Below are 18,859 nucleotides of genomic sequence, written 5' to 3' on the forward strand. Positions count from 1 at the left end.
CTGCGCCTCTTAAGGATTGTTACAGTCCATAACTTCCATTGCTTTCTACAGGGTTGGGGGTTTAAAGCACTGCCACCCCCACCCCACCCTGCAGGCGCTCGGAACTGGCAGCGCCAACAACGCGCCCAGCAATGTGCAGAAGAGAGCACCGAGCATCCTGAGCCAGTGGGTCCCAGTTGTACCAGCACTTTTTTTTTTAAAAAAAGACACCCCCTGAAAATAAGCCACTGTGTGTTTTTTTGAGGGAAAAAAGTTATAAGACGGTGTCTTAAAAAAGGGGAAACACGGTATATAATGAAGGTGCCAGGTGAGCCTCCCTTATGTATCTATAAAGATGAGCTACAGTTGAATAGCGATGAAGAAAAGAGGTGAAAGAGGCAGAGGTTTGAAGCCAGAGTGCCCAATAGACAGCAGACCAAGGTGAGAGTTGTAAGGGATTGGGAAAGGGAGCAGAAATTCGGAAGGGGCATGGGGGAGATAGGTGTTTACCCTCTTAAAGAGGGAGCTTGCAGGCTGACACTTGCCCAGTAAGACAGCTTTAACCTATTATTCAGGGACGCGGGTGGCACTGTGGTCTAAACCACAGAGCCTAGGGCTTGCCGATTGGAACGGCAGCAGTTCAAATCCCCTTGACAGGGTGAGCTCCTGTTGTTAGGTCCCAGCTCCTGCCCACCTAGCAGTTTGAAAGCATGTCAAGTGCAAGTAGATAAATAGGTACTGCTCTGGCGGGAAGGTAAATGGGATTTCCGTACGCTTCTCTGGTTTGCCAGAAGCGGCTTAGTCATGCTGGCCACATGACCCAGAAGCTGTCTGTGGACAAATGCCAGCTCCCTCGGCATATAGAGCGAGATGAGTGTGCAACCCCAGAGTCGTCCGTGAGTGGACCTAATGGTCAGGGAATACCTTTACCTTTACCTAACCTATTATTCATGGCTACATTTTGAATACACATTCCTATCAACTGCTAAGCACTTCCCTAGTTGTATAGCTTGTGGATGTTTTACTGTGCATTATGTTTGGGCTGAATGTACAAGGCATACCATAACCGAAGGAGACTGCTACAATCTTATTGAAAACTCCCTTTTCTCTGTATTTGGGAGTATTCGAGAAAACCTTGATGTCCACAACTGGCTGTTATTGCCTAATATTACCCATGTGGTGGCAGTTCAATGGCCAAAATGGGAAAATAAATTTTATATATTCAGCTATTGAAAGGTTACAGAAGTGAGGCGAGTGGCCAATAGGGAGAGGGCCTTTTCAATGAAGCCCCCCAATTATGAAATGACATCCCCAGAGCGGCTTGCGTGCTGCCAGCATTGTAGTATTTTTGTACTAGGTGAGGACTTAGTTATTTTCCTACACTTTTACATATTTGCACAAATTACTTTCCCTGAACTGGATTGAGGGTGTCTTATTTTGATTTGATGCTGTTATGTTCTGTTTTATAGGTGGATTTTGGCTTATTTTATGCTAATGTCCATACATTTTTGAACACCGCTTTTAATGTACGCTCTGTATTTGAGTGTACTTTTATACTGTTTAGTGAACAGCTCACTGAAAGTGCAGTATGCAAATGCCACACACACACACATATATATAAGTTACTATTTTGTGATGTTATAATCTCTGTGCAGCAGTCCCCTAAACATAATATGCTCTGTAGCGAGATACAAAGCAGTATTTTGAGATGCTGGCGATTAATTTAAGTCAATTGCCTTTTCTCTCAATCATCGCTGCAATGATGAGGGGTTCACAAATCTTAACACTGGCTCATTTGGAAGAAAAAGCCACGCATTCGATATGTAATGAAAATGGTTTACCTATGTGACAGAGCTCATGCTTTGCATGCAGGTTACCAGGGCTGGAAAACATCCTTGCCTGAGACATTGCCAGCCAGAGATGAATACAGTAGTACTTGACTAGATAGATTTTCTCATCTGATGCTATAATGCAGCTTCATGTGCTTATTTGGCTCTGGCAATGATACTGCTAAGAACCTAGGGAGATCTTTGACCTTTGGTTGAAAGTTATCTATAATTGAGACATACACACTTTCTCCGATCATCGTGCTCTGCAGGAAAAGGCCTCCTGCAGATAGCATCTCATCAGGTGGTCCACCTCTACAATGTAGGAACTGGGCCCTTAGTATGGTGGTATCTACCCTTTCATTACGTATTAGGCAAATGCTGACTCTACTGTCTTTTCAGCACTTATCAAATATCTTCCTTTTTCAACAACCTTTTTGAGTGGATATTCTGGTCCCTGTCTGTATTGCATTTGAAATTGTTTTTATGTTTGTTAGAGCCAGGGTCAGAGAGGTAAAGCAAAACTCCTCTGAGCATTCAGGCCCTGGAAGGACTTATTCCCTGAACATGGTGAAGTAGTTTGTAGACATGGTAGCACACGGGTGTTAACAATGTTCATAAAGGAATAAATAGATGACTAATGGTCCTTTGCACTTTTGTTCTCTCCAAAGCACAAAAGCATGTTCGGAGGAATAAATTGGGGGACAAAATGTGAACTTTATCTTCATCCTGTTATAAATATAGAAGAGTTCTAGTATCATTCCAGGATGAGCCTTTGTAAAATCCTTCATTCCATCCACGAGTTGTACTATTTCACATGGTGTAAGTGGCGAATCTGTCATTGAACTCTGCTGCCGTTTTGAAAGCAAGTAACCTGCTTTTTGCTGTCATTTAGTTAGAACTAGTTTTCATCAGTCTTTCATACTAAACTTGCAGCAGCTAGGTAGTACTTTTCTCCCCACCCCCAAGGGTTGAAGGTTATGCACCATCAGCAACAAGGCTTGTTGTTTTTGCATTTGTATTTAGGGTGCATAAAGAAAGGAGGGAAGTTCTCCCTAGTGACACACCTGATTTATTGCTCAATTACTAGAGTGCACCTTATCAGCTCTGTGTGAGGATCTGTGAAAGCCATAGATTTCTTCCTGGTGTCTATTAGCAGTGTATCTTCATAACTGCCTTTGCCCCTTTGTGTCTAGGAGCAAGATGTTCGAAAGCTCTTTTAGTGAATGAGTGGGTTGGAGAAAGAGGAACAGGAGCTGGTTCTGATAAATGATGCTCTTCTTTATTTTTGGTCACTTGCGTTTTGACAATAATATCCAAGCAAAGCTATAATATTGGCTGCCATTCTCTAATCTCCTTTATTTATATACTGGATTAGAGAGATAGAATTAGTAGTATTAGGAGATAGAAGGAGAAGGAACATGTATTCAACTTACTTCTGGTTTCCTTCTGTCATGTTCTCTACAGTGTAAAGTCTACAACCTATGTGCCTCCTATAGATATACACCATAAGATGTTGTTTATCTAAATCAGGCATGTCCAACAGGTAGATCATGATCTACTGGTAGATCACTGGACGTGTCTGTGGTAGATCATTGGCAGATTGATGGCTCCTCTCAAAGAAGCTCAACAACTTTGGCTCCCCTAAAAAAAGCCCTGACCCCCTCCCAAATGGGAATTCTTTCCTCCCTGGAAAAAAGCTCAACGATTATGTATTACCTGAACCCAAAAAAATTGACCTACCTCCCCCCCAAAAAACCAGGGCTTTCCTTCCTTAAAAAGCTCAACAGTTTTGACCTGAACTGAACCCCCTGAAAGTGGGTAGATCACCACCAGTTTTTAACTCTGTGAGTAGATCGCAGTCTCGTGGGAGTTGGCCACCCCGATCTAAATTATGCTGTCATTTGAAGCTGACAACGTGATTCTCATCGCATTTACATCTTCATGCCAATCTAAAATGATTTGGGAGCAACCCAAACCCAAATTCCACCAGGATGAGTGGGGTTTGGAATAGATGGGTCTCTGGCTGAGCCTGGGCTCAGTGAGTGCTACATAGGGTGGAGTGCCCCACATCCTGATTCAGTCAGAGAAACGCTGGTGTAATTTCTCCACCCTAGCTCAGTTGAAGCTAGCTCAGCCAGGCCTGGGGTAAATCCCGAAAAAGGGGTGTAGCAGGGGTAGGATGGGCCAGTGGGAGATTCTCCTCTATTCCAAACTCTCTTCTATCTGGTCACATGACCTAGCAATCCATCATAATTTAGACTGGCAAAAAGGATGCTGTACGTCAAACCCCATTTTAAAGGCTTGTTTTCCCTCTGCCAGGTTCTGGCCAGCTCAGTCAGCAGAATTTGGAATAGGGGCAAGTTACACCAGAATAATTCATCCTGATATAAATTACACCGATGTCCTGTAGTTTGGATTGGTCTGCCCGAATGTAAAATCAAGTAGCTAAAAGTTACACACAGTGCAACTGAGTTATAGAAACAGACTGCTTTGGATTAGCAAGACTGTAAACTTGGATGTATTTGGGTTCCAAGCCATTTAGAGTTTTAAAAGGTTGTAGCTTTAAAGTTCTAGCACACCAGAAAAAAAATTGTTTATGAATGCTACAATGGCCGCCTGGATACTGTTAGCCCAAAGGTGGAAAGAGGAAGCAGTCCCAACTAAAGAAGATTGGCAAACCAAGTTAATGGACTATGCTGAAATGCCTAAATTAACTGGAAAGCTCAGAAATGAAGATGACAAGAAATTTAAAAATAACCGGGGGACAAAACTGAGGTTGAAGAAAAAGGGAGACTTTCTTCATGGAAACTTCCAAAAATTCTTTTCAGTAAAAAACAACCTGAAATATACTCGGAGTCGAGAGTGAATTTCATGCTCTTTATTCAGCTCATATTCATCAAGGAGAAGAAGAGAAGACGAATGGCTCTTTTCCCAAAACCATCTGCTTATATACATTATTTACACAATGGGCCTTGCGTGATTGGCTACTTCAGGGCTACACCTGTGGGCCAATTATATTGTGGATTGACTTCTGCCTGCAGCCTGATTGGCTGCTCCTACAGGCCAATCAGGTAGCAGATTCACTTCTGCCAGCCGCCTGATTGGCTGCTCCAGCAGGCCAATCAGGTTGCGGATTCACTTCCACCTGGAGTTGGATTGGGTAGCTCCCGCTGATTCTGAATCCTATTGTTCTAGGATTCAGCTCAGTACATAACACCCCTCCCCTCTAAGTTCCAGTCCTGCCCGGGAAGTTGCATTCGTAGTCCCCAAGGTCTGCTGGCCGCCTCCGTGTGCGTTGTGGCCTGGGGTGTTCCTTGGTCAGGGGTTCTGGTTCTGGCTCGTGTTCCGAGGCTGCTGGCTGTGCCGGGGCTGTCTGGTCTGGCGCCACTGAACCACTAGGTTGTGACTCTGGTTCCGGTGTCCCTCCAGCCTCGGGGCGCCCCTCTGTGCCTACTGCTTCTGCTTCCCCTGCCCACCCCTCTCGCTCTACAGGCCTCACTGCCCTGCTGTCCCCTTGGGACCCCTCTGTCCCGCTCTCCTCCCGGGTTCCTCCTGGGAATCGTCGCCGTAGCTGGTCGCAGTGGCGGCGCCAACATTGCCCCCCTTCCGTTAGTACCTCGTACGACACGGGACCGGTCACCTTGGTGACTGTGGCGGGTACCCATGCTGGGCCTGCCCCAAAATTCTTTGCATACACTGGGTCCTGGGCCACAAATGTCCGGGGGTTCCTGCCTTTCCCCACCACTACCTCATCCTGAGCTCTGTCGGGGTGAAGTCGGTCCAGTCTAGTTGCAAGGCGCCGGCCCATGAGTAGTTCAGCTGGGCTCCGGCCCGTCGTTGTGCTTGGGGTGCTGTGCTGTGCTAGAAGAAATGCGGCAAGGCGGTATTCCCAGTCCCCTTGTGTTATGCGGCGGAGGCTGTCCTTGGTGGTCCGCACCATGCGCTCCGCTTGGCCATTGGTGGCAGGGTGGAATGGTGCTGAGCGGATGTGGCGGGTGGCGTTCTGCGCTGTGAAGGTCTGGAACTCCTCTGACGTGAATGCGGTTCCATTGTCCGAGACGAGGGTGTCAGGGAGCCCGTGGGTTGCAAACAGCTTACGTAGTACCCGGATGGCTGCCGCCGTAGAAGTGGACGGTACCAGTGCGACCTCCAGCCATTTGGTGTAGGAATCCACCACTATGAAGAATGTTTTTCCCTGGAAGGGGCCAGCGAAGTCCACGTGCAAGCGTGACCATGGATGTCGGGCGGACTCCCAGGGCTGGACTGGGGCCCTTGGGGGATCCGGGCGGGATTCTTGGCAGGTCTGGCAGTGTTGGACCCAGGCCTCTATCTCTCTGTCAATCCCCGGCCACCACACATAACTCCTGGCAAGGGCCTTCATCCTCACTACCCCTGGGTGTGTCTCGTGTAGGGCTGTGAGGACCCTTTTGCGGAGGGGCTGGGGAACAACAACCCTGCTTCCCCATAACAGGCACCCCTTGTGGGCCGACAGTTCATGTTTGCGGTTTGTGTAGCCAGCGAATTCTGGCCCGGGGCTGCTGCTGGGCCATCCTCGCCACACCCAGTCCAGGACCCGGGAGATGACCCTATCTTTTGTGGAATGGTGCGCAACTTCTTGTGCCTGAATGGGTCGGTCGGGAAGCAGCTCCAGGGTCATAACCTCTTGCGCAGGCGCTGGGTCGGGGCCTGTTTCTGGTAGTGGTAGCCTGCTGAGTGCGTCTGCGTGGCCCATCGCCTTCCCAGGGCGGTGGATTAGTGCATACTGGTAGCCGGCAAGGAAAATTGACCACCTGAGGACACGTGGAGACAACACTTGGGGGGTCTGCTTCTCGGGGGCAAACAGGCCAAGCAACGGCTTGTGGTCAGTCACTATGGTAAAGGGCCGCCCGTACAAGAAATCATGGAATTTTTTTACGCCCTTCACGATTGCCAGACCCTCCTTGTCAATCTGTGAGTAGTTTCGTTCGGCTGCAGCAAGCGTCTGGGAGAAGTATGCCACCGGCACCTCTCTTCCATCCGGGAGTTGGTGTCCCAGGACAGCGCCGATGCCATAGGGAGAGGCGTCGCATGCCAGCACCACTGGCAGCCTCTCGTCGAAGTGTGCCAAGACCGAGTTCGAGACGAGCAAGTCCTTGACTGCCTGGAATGCGGCCCTTTGTCGCTGGCCCCACACCCAAGGGGCCCTTTTATCTAGGAGTCTGTGTAGGGGCTCCGCTACCGCTGCCTTATGGGGAAGGAAGGCATGGTAAAAGTTCAATAGTCCCAAGAATGACTGAAGTTCGGGCTTGCTCTTGGGTGCTGGGGCCTCACAAATGGCCCGTACCTTGTCACCGGTTGGATGGACCCCTTCTGCGTCCACCTTAAATCCCAGAAAGTCCACCTGCGGCACTCCCAGTAAACACTTTTCCCGCTTCACCTTGAGGCCCGCCGTCTGGAAACGGTGCAGGACGGAGCGGAGGCGGTCCTCAAATTCCTCTGGTGTGGGCCCGGCGATCAGTACATCATCGAAGAAGGGGGTGACGCCAGGAATCCCTTTAAGGAGAGAGTCCATTAGATTCTGGAATATGCCTGGTGCCACGCTAACGCCAAATTGCAGCCGCTTTACTCTGAATGCCCCTCTGTGCGTCACAATCGTCTGAGCCTCTGCTGTGGCTTCGTCCACAGGCAACTGTTGATACGCTTGGGCCAAGTCCAGTTTGCCAAAGATTTTTGACCCAGCCAGGGTGGCGAGGACATGGCTGACCACTGGCACTGGGTATGCATGGGCCGTGAGAGCCTTGTTTATGGTGCATTTGTAGTCTGCACAGATGCGGACCGAACCGTTAGGCTTGACGGGTGTGACAATTGGAGTTTCCCAGGGGGCGTTGGGCACCGGCTCCAGCACTCCTTGCTCCACGAGCCGGTCCAATTCCTCGTCTATGCGGGGTTTCAGGGCGAACGGGACCCGGCGGGCCTTGTGCCTGATGGGTCGTACAGCGGGGTCTAGCTGTAGGGCAATGGGGGGTCCTGTATATCGTCCCAATGCCCCATCGAAAACCCCTGGAAACTCTTTGCATATGGCGTCCACGTCCACTTGTAAGCTAGTGCGGTTCACCCCGGTAACGGCTAGCCCCAGAGGTCCAAACCATGCCAGTCCCAGTAAGCTAACGTAGGGGCCCTTAACTACCAGCAAGTCCAATTGTTGCTTTCGCCCTCGATATTGCACCCTGAAGGTCCCCACCCCCATTGTAGGGACCTTACGTTTCTGGAAGTCCCGGAGGCTGAATGGGGCCGGCCTTAGTTTGGGACCCCCATTAGGGCACAGTTCCCTTAATGTTCGGGCCGAGATTATGGATAGAGTTGAACCCGTGTCCAGCTCCATGCGGCATGGGGCTCCCTCTATCTGTACCTCTATATAAATTTTCTCTGTGCTGGGATGGGGCAACTGGAATACCTGGTAGTCCGTGATCTCCGTCGAGTTGCCTTGGTGCATGGTGCCGTGTGACCTGGGGCTCCTGGGTCGGTCATCTGATGCTTGTCGACGGGTGAGTCGAGCCCGACACACCCGGGCGATGTGTCCCAATTTTCTGCACTGCCTGCACTCTGCGTTGCGGAAACGACAGGTCCTCCTCTCGTGGTTCTCCCCGCAGCTTGCACAGTTCCCTCCTTCTCGTCGAGGCTGCTGTGGTGTGTGTGCTGCTTGAGTGCGCCGCTGTACTCGGTGTACTTCCTCCCTGTCAGATTCGGATTCGTCGGTGAGGTCTTCGTGGTAGACCCTCGGTTGGGATGGCGAGGCCGGTCGTGCCTCTTGCGTTGACCTCTCGGCGGCTTCGGTTGCCAGGGCTTCCTCCAGAGCAATCTGGAACGTGAGGTCTTTTTTGCGTAGAGGCGTCGTTGCAACATCTCGTCCCTCAGGCCACCGACGAGGCGGTCACGAAGCATGTTCTCCAACTCTGAGAAGTTGCATAACCGGGCGGCTTGGCGGAGGGAGGTCACAAACCCAGTTATGGTTTCCCCCGGGGCTTGCCGCTTTGCGTAGAAGGCATTTCGGCAAGCTACCACCGAGGGCTGTGGTGAAAAGTGCTCCTTCAGCCGTTCCATTATTGTTTTGTAAGAGACGGTAGCGACATCTCTAGGTGCAAGGAGAGCCCGGGCGATTTCAAACGTCTCCTCTCCACAGACGCTGAAGAATGTCGCCCTCTTAATGGCATCGTTGGTGACTTCTTTCGCTTGCAGGAGGAAGTTGAAACGGGCGGCGTACCCTTCCCAGTCTCCTGATGCTGGTTTGAATGGCAAGAAGCTGCTGTCGGTTGCCATTCTGGGTTCCTTGGGTCCTGGAGCTGAAGCCTGGATGCACGGTGCGATGCAGCGGTGCAGCAGGTGGCGGTGCTGCGGTGCAGTGCGTGGTGGCGGTCAGCTCAGCAGGATCCCACCTTCGTCGCCAGTGAAATATACTCGGAGTCGAGAGTGAATTTCATGCTCTTTATTCAGCTCATATTCATCAAGGAGAAGAAGAGAAGACGAATGGCTCTTTTCCCAAAACCATCTGCTTATATACATTATTTACACAATGGGCCTTGCGTGATTGGCTACTTCAGGGCTACACCTGTGGGCCAATTATATTGTGGATTGACTTCTGCCTGCAGCCTGATTGGCTGCTCCTACAGGCCAATCAGGTAGCAGATTCACTTCTGCCAGCCGCCTGATTGGCTGCTCCAGCAGGCCAATCAGGTTGCGGATTCACTTCCACCTGGAGTTGGATTGGGTAGCTCCCGCTGATTCTGAATCCTATTGTTCTAGGATTCAGCTCAGTACATAACACAACCCCTGACATTTCATTAGCCAGTGGCTTCAAGACAGTAGTAGAAGTAAAAAACAATGGCAGGGAACAAGGCGGGGTTGGGAAAATATCCTTCCACCATCATATGAAACACATGTACAGTACATTCAGTTCAACCCTGGATAAAACACAAAGCAGCCGTTACACCAATCACCATGACTATTACTGATGCTCTGTGGTTGCTAGGCATGAAAAGAAGCTTGAATTGAGAGGGCTGATGGTGTCACAAAGGCCTAGCTAATCCTCAGAATCTGCAAGAATCTATCTTGCACATCCCCCTTGCACATTTCCTGGAGTGTGTGTGGGGAGAGGATGGTCAATTAGGTCTCTTGTGAAGGCTTGCAGGTTCCCAAATACAGCCCATTACCCTCTTCCTCCCCACTCAGCTTCAAGACAATGCTTCTCCTTGTCTGAACCAGGAAAGAAGTTCATACAAATATGGCATATGCACCTTTGGTATCATTACAGTGGTAAGTACATATTTGATATAGGTATGTTTAATTTTTATGTGCACCAATGTAAATATCCAGAGCTCAATAACACTCTTCATATTTGTGATTCGGAAGGAATTTCTCCTAAGTTTGGTGAGTGCTGATCCAATGCCTATTGCTTGTTCTTGACTTCCTCTTGGGTATGTAGTACTGGAATAATTTGCTGTAAAGGTTCTCCCTACTGCAATCTGTGGCATGCTGTGGCTCAGTTGTGTGGGTTGATTGGTCCTGCCCTTCACCACAGGGCTGCTTTACATTGCCAGTTGTGGCTTTCTAATTCTACAATCATAAAAAATGTGTATTATTAATTTTGTGCTGGCCATAATCTTTAACAATGGGAAACCTGCCACTGATACATCCACTAATGCTGATAAGAAGCACACAGACTCATAAAAGCAGAGCAAAGTTATCCATACAACATATTGAGCCTCAGTTACTACTCTGTATTAGAGGTTGACAGACAAGTGTGGTGCTGAGAATGATTCCTTTTCTCTAACAGTTAGAAAGCACACCAGTGCAAGTAGATAAATAGGTACCACTGTGGTGGGAAGGTAAATGGCGTTTCCCTGTGCTCTGGCTTCTATCATGGTGTTCCATTGTGCCTGAAGCAGTTTAATCTTGCTGGTCACATGACCCGGAAAGCTGTCTCCCTTTGCCTAAAGCGAGATGAGCGCCGCACCCCATAGTCGCCTTTGACTGGACTTAAACGTCCAGGGGTTCTTTACCTTTTACCTTTCTTTAGTGTAGCCACTGAGGATGTCTCTCTAGAATGGCATGTCAACTCAGGAGGCTGTTTGCAGGTTGTCTTCCGGCATGAGGTTTATTGTGTTAGTTTTTCTGGTGATCATGCCAGCACTTCTGGCCTGGTTTCTAATGTTCCTTTTACACTGTGTTTTGCAACTCTGTATTTTTTACTGATATACTGCCAGGTTGCACTGAATTTCATCCACGCCAGTAGGCGTGATGTGATACAACAGCTGGCCCAGTTGGGCATGTCACCACCCTTTATGAACATGCATGCTTTTGTTCTCCCATGATTTACCCATGAAAACAGCGGGGAAAGAATTGTATGCTGGCATACCACCCCAGGTTTCATCACATGATCCACGAAACCAACAGGGAAAATATGGCACAAACTTCCCACAATTTAATGAGGCTCCCAAGAGACCTTTTCTGAAAGCCATTAAAGCAGAAATGAATCCTAAACTTCTGCAAGATTCCACCTGATTTTCAGAACTCGTTTTTACATAGTTTGTCTTATTAAAGTACAGGGGACAAGCTATGGTAGCCCGACCTGTTCAGGCCTCGTAGATCCAAACCAGCACGTTGAATTTCGCCAGTCTGTGGACTTTGCAAAATGCAGAAGTATTTTAAACCAATTATTATGGACCAAATATAGCTGATGTAGAAAAATGCCATGATTGAAGCTATATAATTAGATTTATAAGAAGGTGTAGTGCCTGCAAGATATTATTCCTGGCACTGCTGTAGACTTAAATGCATTTGAATGTGTTGCCACTAACTCTTATGTAAAATATTCCTTTATCTGATGCATATTTAGGGCATTCCTACCTTCCTGTGGAGCCTTCATCTTTAGAGGCAAGGTCCTTGATCTGTTTCATTAAGCATCTTTTCACCACAGTTGAATGATCTGTCATACTCCGGTTAGTCATGGTTGTTTGGTCCTGTGATGCTTTCTGATCTGCATAGTTTCAGAAATGGAACAGATTTCCTAATGACCACTGCAGAGGAAAGAAAAGCAAAATGAGCAGGGATGCCAGGATTCTGTCATATCTTACAGAAATGCTTCATTAGTGTCCCAAGCTCTTTTTGTGTCCCTTTCTGGTTATAATTAAGCTGTTTTAATTGTCTGTTTCACAACTGTATGGCTTTATTATTTTACCCTTAAGTTCCTTGGGGTGGAAAAGGCAAAAATGAAGTGAAAAGAAACCCAGTGATTGAAAGTGCTTTGAATGGTATAAAGATTTCTAGGATTATGTTTGTGTGATATAAAATAATAATAATCATAATAATTATTAACATTATTGTTTACCAGCTGTAATAACCACACATTGTGAATATATCTGGTAATTGTGAGTTCATCCATCTTGCAGAAATATAGAAGCATTGCATTTACTTGGAAGCTAAAATTGGATGAAGATAATATTGAATTTGCCTTATAAATGGGTAGCTCAGTGCCAGAGACAGCCCTCCTAGAAATATAGGTAATTAAAATTTGGAGTGCGATTTGTAGGCTTATGTTTGCTGATAGTTGTACTCTAACTATCACAGAAGGCTTGTGTAATTATTAATACCATACTTCTATATTAAGAGTTGCATTTTTGCCATGATTGAGATTTAGAATGGACCTCTTTGTATTAAACTGCATGCGGGTTTGAGTAAATGTGCCCAATTTATACAAGGAAATGTGTCTGTAGGGTGATTTTTTTTAAAATGCTTTGAGGAAGCAATTCTTTACAGAAAATACCATCATTTTCAATGAAATCATAAAACGAAATGAAATGAAAATTCAATTTTTTTTCATTTCAATTAAAAAAATCCAACATGTGATGGGAGCACTTGTGTGTGAGAGAGAAAGAGAGAAAGAGAAATGAAAACCCCAAAAAGAGTTGTGGGGTATTTTACTTCCCTCTATACTGGGCACAAGCCAACCAAAGTTAAGCAAATATAAGCCTTACTGAATGGGAGGCGTTGTTAAACATGTGATTAACCTTGCCATTTAAATGGGCAGGATATAAGCATACTTAGCTTCAGCAGGATTTCACCCCCTATAATTATCCATAGTCTCCATTGTTAGACTTCTCACAGATCTTTTTGCAAGATTATTATATTCATCATGATGCCCCCATCACCATCTTATTCTCATTTCTCATGCTAATACCCTGTTTCCCCTTTTTTAATACGTAGTCAGAAAGTAAGCCATGGCAGGGTTTTTAAGCATTTGAGAAATATAAGACATACCCCCAAAATAAGCCATACTTCCGCTCCGCGGAAACCAACCCCCACAGGCACCTCCACTCACAGAGTCACTCCATGCAGCTGGCACTGCAGGAGCGCGATCAGCTCTGAAGTGGCGCTCCAAGAGCTCCACTTAACAGCTGATCGCGCTCCCGCCTTGCTGGCTGCATCCCCGCGCTCCGCCTTCTCGTCCATCGCCGCCCTGCCGCTTCTGTGCTTGTCGCCACCGCTGGGCTCACTGCTTCTTCCTTGCCTGGCCTGGCCAAGGAGCTTGGAGCGCCCTGCAGCGGCAGGCGGAGCGCCTGAGCCAGCGGCCTCTGCCTGGCCCGGCCTAGGATGCCTGCTGCCCTGCCACCCGGAACCAGTGGCTGCTGCAGCGCCGAGCACTCAAGAGAACCGAGCAGCGCCCTGAGCCAGCGCCCTGAGCTGTAAAAACTGTACCGGTAATAAAAAAAATAAGACATCCCACCGAAAGTAAGCCACCCTGTGTTTTTTTGAGGAAAAAAAGTTATAAGACGGTGTCTTAAAAAAGGGGAAAGACGGTAGCAGAAGGGCACGGTAATGAGAGCACATTTTAATCATTGACCAGTAGTGGCTCATATATTTCATTATGTCTCTCCTTTTGGCATTGTACAAAAATAGATTTTACTTTTATTGAATGATTTAAAATGCATATCACCAAAAGATATTTATGAGGAGAGGATCTGCTGCATTTCAGTAATTCCAGTTTTATAAAGCAGGGGATTTTTGGACAGCTAATTAATGGCTTATATTTTCTTAATATAAACTTTTTCTGCCTGTTTTAAGTTTATTACCTTAATGGAAAGGCTGCACAAAGGAATATATTCTACCCAGGAGTATAAAATATCTGGAAGGGCACCTATATGGAGGTATCTATGCTCAAAAGAAATAAAGAAAAGGAAAACACTGAGAAAAGCAGCATTACAAGGAAATGAGAGTAATGAACTGTCTTCAAGAATCACATATCCTTTTAAAATTAGTGCTATGGTATTGGGCTTTGCCTTAGAAAATCCAGTTGCTTTTGCTAGTTCCATTATTTTTTTTTAAGTGCAGAGCTCACTTTATAACCAGACTCACTCATCACATATTTAAAAAATCCTTCAGTAGCACCTTAAAGACCAACTAAGTTTATATTTTGGTATGAGCTTTCGTGTGCATGCACACTTCTTCAGATTCGTGTGCATGCACACGAAAGCTCATACCAAAATATAAACTTAGTTGGTCTTTAAGGTGCTACTGAAGGAATTTTTTTATTTTGCTTCGACTCTGACCAACACGGCTACCTACCTGTAACTCATCACATATTGTGAATCATCACACATCGGGTCAAGCTATTGCCCAACAGGGGAACCTAGGTGGGAGGCTCAAGTGGTGCTTGGCAATTAAACTAGACATTCAGAGTCATTTTTGGCCACCTACACTCTGCATTACAACTCTGTCTTGAGTGGTGGTAATAATAGAACAATGCAGGCCCTTCAGATTTGCTTGCTAAAATGTTGGTTACATTCCAATATTTTATTTCAGGATTAGAGGTCATTTCATGCTACAGTGTGTGTGTGTGTGTGTGTGTGTGTGTGTGTGTGATATAAAGCATAATAAAACTAATGGAAAATATTGAACGTCTTCAGAAATCAGATTAATCTAACTTGGCACAATAAGCACTGCAGTATGCCAATAAGGAATGGATAATTATTGTATACGGGAAGCATATCCAATGTAGTAGTTGTCACATTTGCATTTGGGACTATGAAATATGATTCTAATGTATTTTAAGCTACACAGGAAAAGATTAATAGCAGGCTTTACATTTCTCTTATGTGACTTTTTATCTCTGAAATATGGTTGACAGATTTATATATGAATTATCCTAGGCACTAATAATAATAAGCTATATTTAAATAAATAAATATGTAAATATTTATCAATAATGTTTTTTATTGATGTATTGATTATATTTTCTGGCAAATAAAAGAAAGGGTGGAGATTTTTGCACACACACACACACACACACACACACACACACACACATTTATAGTCTTCATAAAACTGTAGAAAATCTTTATTTAGGTCATGTCACCACTAAGCCTTATCACTTACAGGTTGATCACCTGCCTCAGAGCCCTCCATTATCTGCAGAAATATACCCAACTCCCTGAACCATTCCTCATAAAGCTTAGTTTCTAGACCAGGCACCCCCAAACTTCGGCCCTCCAGATGTTTTGGACTACAGTTCCCATCTTCCCTGACCACTGGTCCTGTTAGCTAGGGATCATGGGAGTTGTAGGCCAAAACATCTGGAGGGCCGCAGTTTGGGGATGCCTGTTCTAGACCCTTGATCATTTTGGTCACCCTCCTCTGCACACATTCCGGCCTGTCAATTTTCTTCTTAAACTGTGGCACTCAGAACTGGACACAGTACTCCAGGTGTGGCCTGACCAAGGCAGAATAGAGCGGTACTATGACTTCCTTTGATTTGGACCCTATACTTCGGTTAATGCAGCCTAGAAAAGCATATTTTTATTTCCCCTCTGTTATGTAAATAAGGGAATGGTCACCATATTTTAATCACTTTGGGATTCCAGTTGCCCTGCGGCCATACAAGGTATTCTTGCATAACCTCACCGCAGCAAAATTTCCATTCTAATTAGAGATTTCTAACTGCAAAGCCAGTTCATCATTTTATGACCAGGAATGTACTGTGCTTTGCACAGTGCAACGCTATTTGTGATACATTTTGCTTGTGGGTTCCAGATCCAGAAAAGCTGCTAGCTTTTGTTGGATCAACATCTACTGGTGAAAGGATATTGGTGAAAGTTGCTAAGAATTAATCATTAGGGATAAAACACCCATTGAGTCACATTCTGACAGCCAGCAGGCAAAACTCTGTTTTCTTAATCTTACTGTGTTTTGCATCACAAAATCATCAAATAACATTGCATAAGAAACAAATACCCTTTCTAAGATTGTTGCTGTATATCATTTAACTACTGTTTTAAGGATACATTAATGACATGCTTTATTTTTAAAACAACAACAAGGAATGCTTCTACCTTAAGATGGGGAAATGATTTTCATCTTGAATACGGCTGAATTGAATTAGGTTGAATTATTTAGATCAACATACTTACTATTTTGGTTTACTAAAATACAGTCTTGATAAGGGAAAGGCCTGCCAAACTACCCATGAAAGACACCTAAGTCAGTTTTTACTCCTTGCATACCAGAACAGGCATAAATTATTCAAGCAGTAGCTCTATTCATCTTTTCCTTATCAGACCATCTGTAGAGAGTTAGCAGGTGCTACATTTGGAGCTTTGCTTCTACCTTGAATAGCCACCCTGCACCCTAATTTGCAGAATATGGAAGTTTTGTGTTGTACTGAGTATTTGCAAAACACAAGTCTGATTCTGCACTCCCATGTTTTGTTTTGCAAAACAATAAGAAATACTGCTATGCAAAACATTTGTACACCTTTTTTTTGCTGTTGACACAGGTGACCTTCTTTTCATATTCCTCTAGGCTGTAAAAATATTTTTATATCTGCATTTTCTGTTTTCTTGACCTCATTACATGTAGACATGAAAAGCAATAAAATTAATCATGTGACTTCCTTGGGAAATGTACTTTGCTTGCAACTTGTGTGTATAAGTCCACTGACAGTCTTAATCAAAGGATTTGTGAATAGCTTTTCATGTAGGCTGCAATCTTATATCCACTTACTTGGGTGTAAGTCATACTGAACGCTGTACGATAGACGGATTGCAGTACTGTACGTTTTCTTGGTCTGAGGAAACTTTGTTACTTTGGGAGGTTCTTTATTGTATTAGTTGTATACATTTTGCAATTGTGTATTGTTGTTAAAGGTAGATATGGACATGTTAAGTAAATATTTGAGTTGTTTGGATCAGAAAGTGATTTACTTTGTCCAAGAAATTATAACTGCACTGTTAAAATTGGTGATCCATCTGTTGTAGAATATGAGCACTGATTGCAAAGTGTTTTACAGGTACAGTATCCCTTGCCACACATGCTAATTCAGCAAGTCCAGTGGCTCATGCAAGGGGAGGTCTCCAGTTTCCGCTTATTTTGTGCCCCAGACTCATCATTTTTGTGTCTTCAGTAGAGGAACCAAATCTGGAAGATGAGTATACAGTAGTCTGAAAATTGAATAATATTTCAGAAATTCAGCCTTGACAATAATCACTGTCAATTAATTCTATTTTTTAATATTGAATTTGTGCCACCTGTCTATTTTATTAGCATGTGGGGCTCATGCCCAATTATATGTTATGGATTCTCCATAAAACAGGAGGCTGCCAATGTGACCCCCCCCCCTGAGTGCACAAGACCCTGCAGAGGCCTCCCCTGGTGCCCACAGTGTCCCTTTGCCACACTGAAAGTAGACTTTGAAAGAAGCATCCTCTTGTAGTTACTATAATAGGTTGTGTTGTGTGCTTGTTTGCAGTATATGTGTGGTTCTCATCTGTTTGCAAATGTGCACACAGGCCCAAAAATGTTGGCAACCCCTGAGGGGTAGAAGAACCATTGCCCTCCAAATGTTTTGGACTACCACTTCCCAGCAGCTGGGGCAAATGGAGGACAATGAAGGGGCTAAGGTTGCGATGGAAGAATCTTGTATTACTTTACCAAAGGCTGATCATAATTGGATTATTTCTGGTCACCCATACCCTAATCCTTTGCAAACAATGTGACATGAGCTCTGTAACTGTTTTTCACTGTTGGTTTTCCTGTTGGCTATACAATGTAAAAACAATTTCATTTGACTATACAGTTGCTTTTTTAAAAAAAAAACCTCAACATGTGTTTGTTTGTTTTTTAAGAATCTTGTATTATAACTTCTGGTAGTTACAATATGGAGTAGCCATCTTGGCTACTATGGTTATTTATATTTGACCACTGTACTGTTTGACGTGATCATCATCTAGACTAGAGGGCTGTTTTGTAGCTTATTCTGGGACAAGAGTGAACATACAGAGAATTCTGTCTTAGGGTATAGTTTGTTTCCCTTTATAATCATTGGATTCCTTGTAGCTAAGTGATTTTAAGCAATGAGTGGCAATTGTATGTGATAAGATGCCATTTAAGTGTACAGTATTGACTAAAAGCACTTGAATGCCCAGTTTACTTTTTTTACATTCTGCTGCCTACATTAATCCAGATCAGTAGGTACTGGAAGTAAATGGAGATGCAACCATAAGGAAAGCACCCTGACTCTTAACTAGGTGGGCGGAAGGGGAGAAAACAAGTTTTTGTCAGTCTTTTGTATTGCAGCAGCTGGATTCACTGTTGCTATAGCAACACATCACATGATAAGGTGTATTAGATTGCTCTGCTCTGAGCACAAGAGAGAGAATGATCACTAAAGTTAAAGGTTACTTTGGAGTTCCTTGCTTATAAATGTTTATGGGCAAATGGTCCAGCTCCAAAGAGCAGAATTAGTGCTGTTGCTGTTTTAAAGAACAGGCTCAGGTAAGTTAAACACTATTTTTTGTCTCATAATTTTACTTCTTCCTAGTGAAAATATAGGACTCTATTTTGGTTCTTTTGTTTTGCAGATGTATTTATTTGTTGATTTCATAAAGTTTGTAAGCTTCAGAAAATGAAGGCAGATGTTCAAGTTTTAAGTGAATTTTAAAATCTGAATCACATAAAGCAACACATTTCTTTTATTATAGCTTCTGCCAGGTTTTCTAGGTACTTCACACTCCTTGAAATTCTAA

At 44.9% G+C, this 18,859-nt stretch overlaps 1 protein-coding gene across 23 annotated transcripts in view; it reads left to right on the plus strand.

Annotated features, from left to right (window-relative positions):
• Positions 1 to 18,859, plus strand: part of DTNA (dystrobrevin alpha) — a 204,888-nt gene that overhangs the window by 63,389 nt on the left and 122,640 nt on the right. The window contains exon 1 of one of the 23 annotated variants that reach the window (XM_088675465.1): positions 18,478 to 18,608. The exons of the other annotated variants lie outside the window; for them this stretch is intronic. The gene's annotated coding sequence lies outside the window, so the exon portion shown is untranslated. Of the gene's footprint in view, positions 1 to 18,477; positions 18,609 to 18,859 lie in introns of those variants that run through there. 23 annotated transcript variants of the gene reach the window in all.

Source organism: Zootoca vivipara, chromosome 8 (genome assembly GCF_965207765.1).
Source record: "Zootoca vivipara chromosome 8, rZooViv2.hap1.1, whole genome shotgun sequence".
NCBI lineage: Eukaryota > Metazoa > Chordata > Lepidosauria > Squamata > Lacertidae > Zootoca > Zootoca vivipara.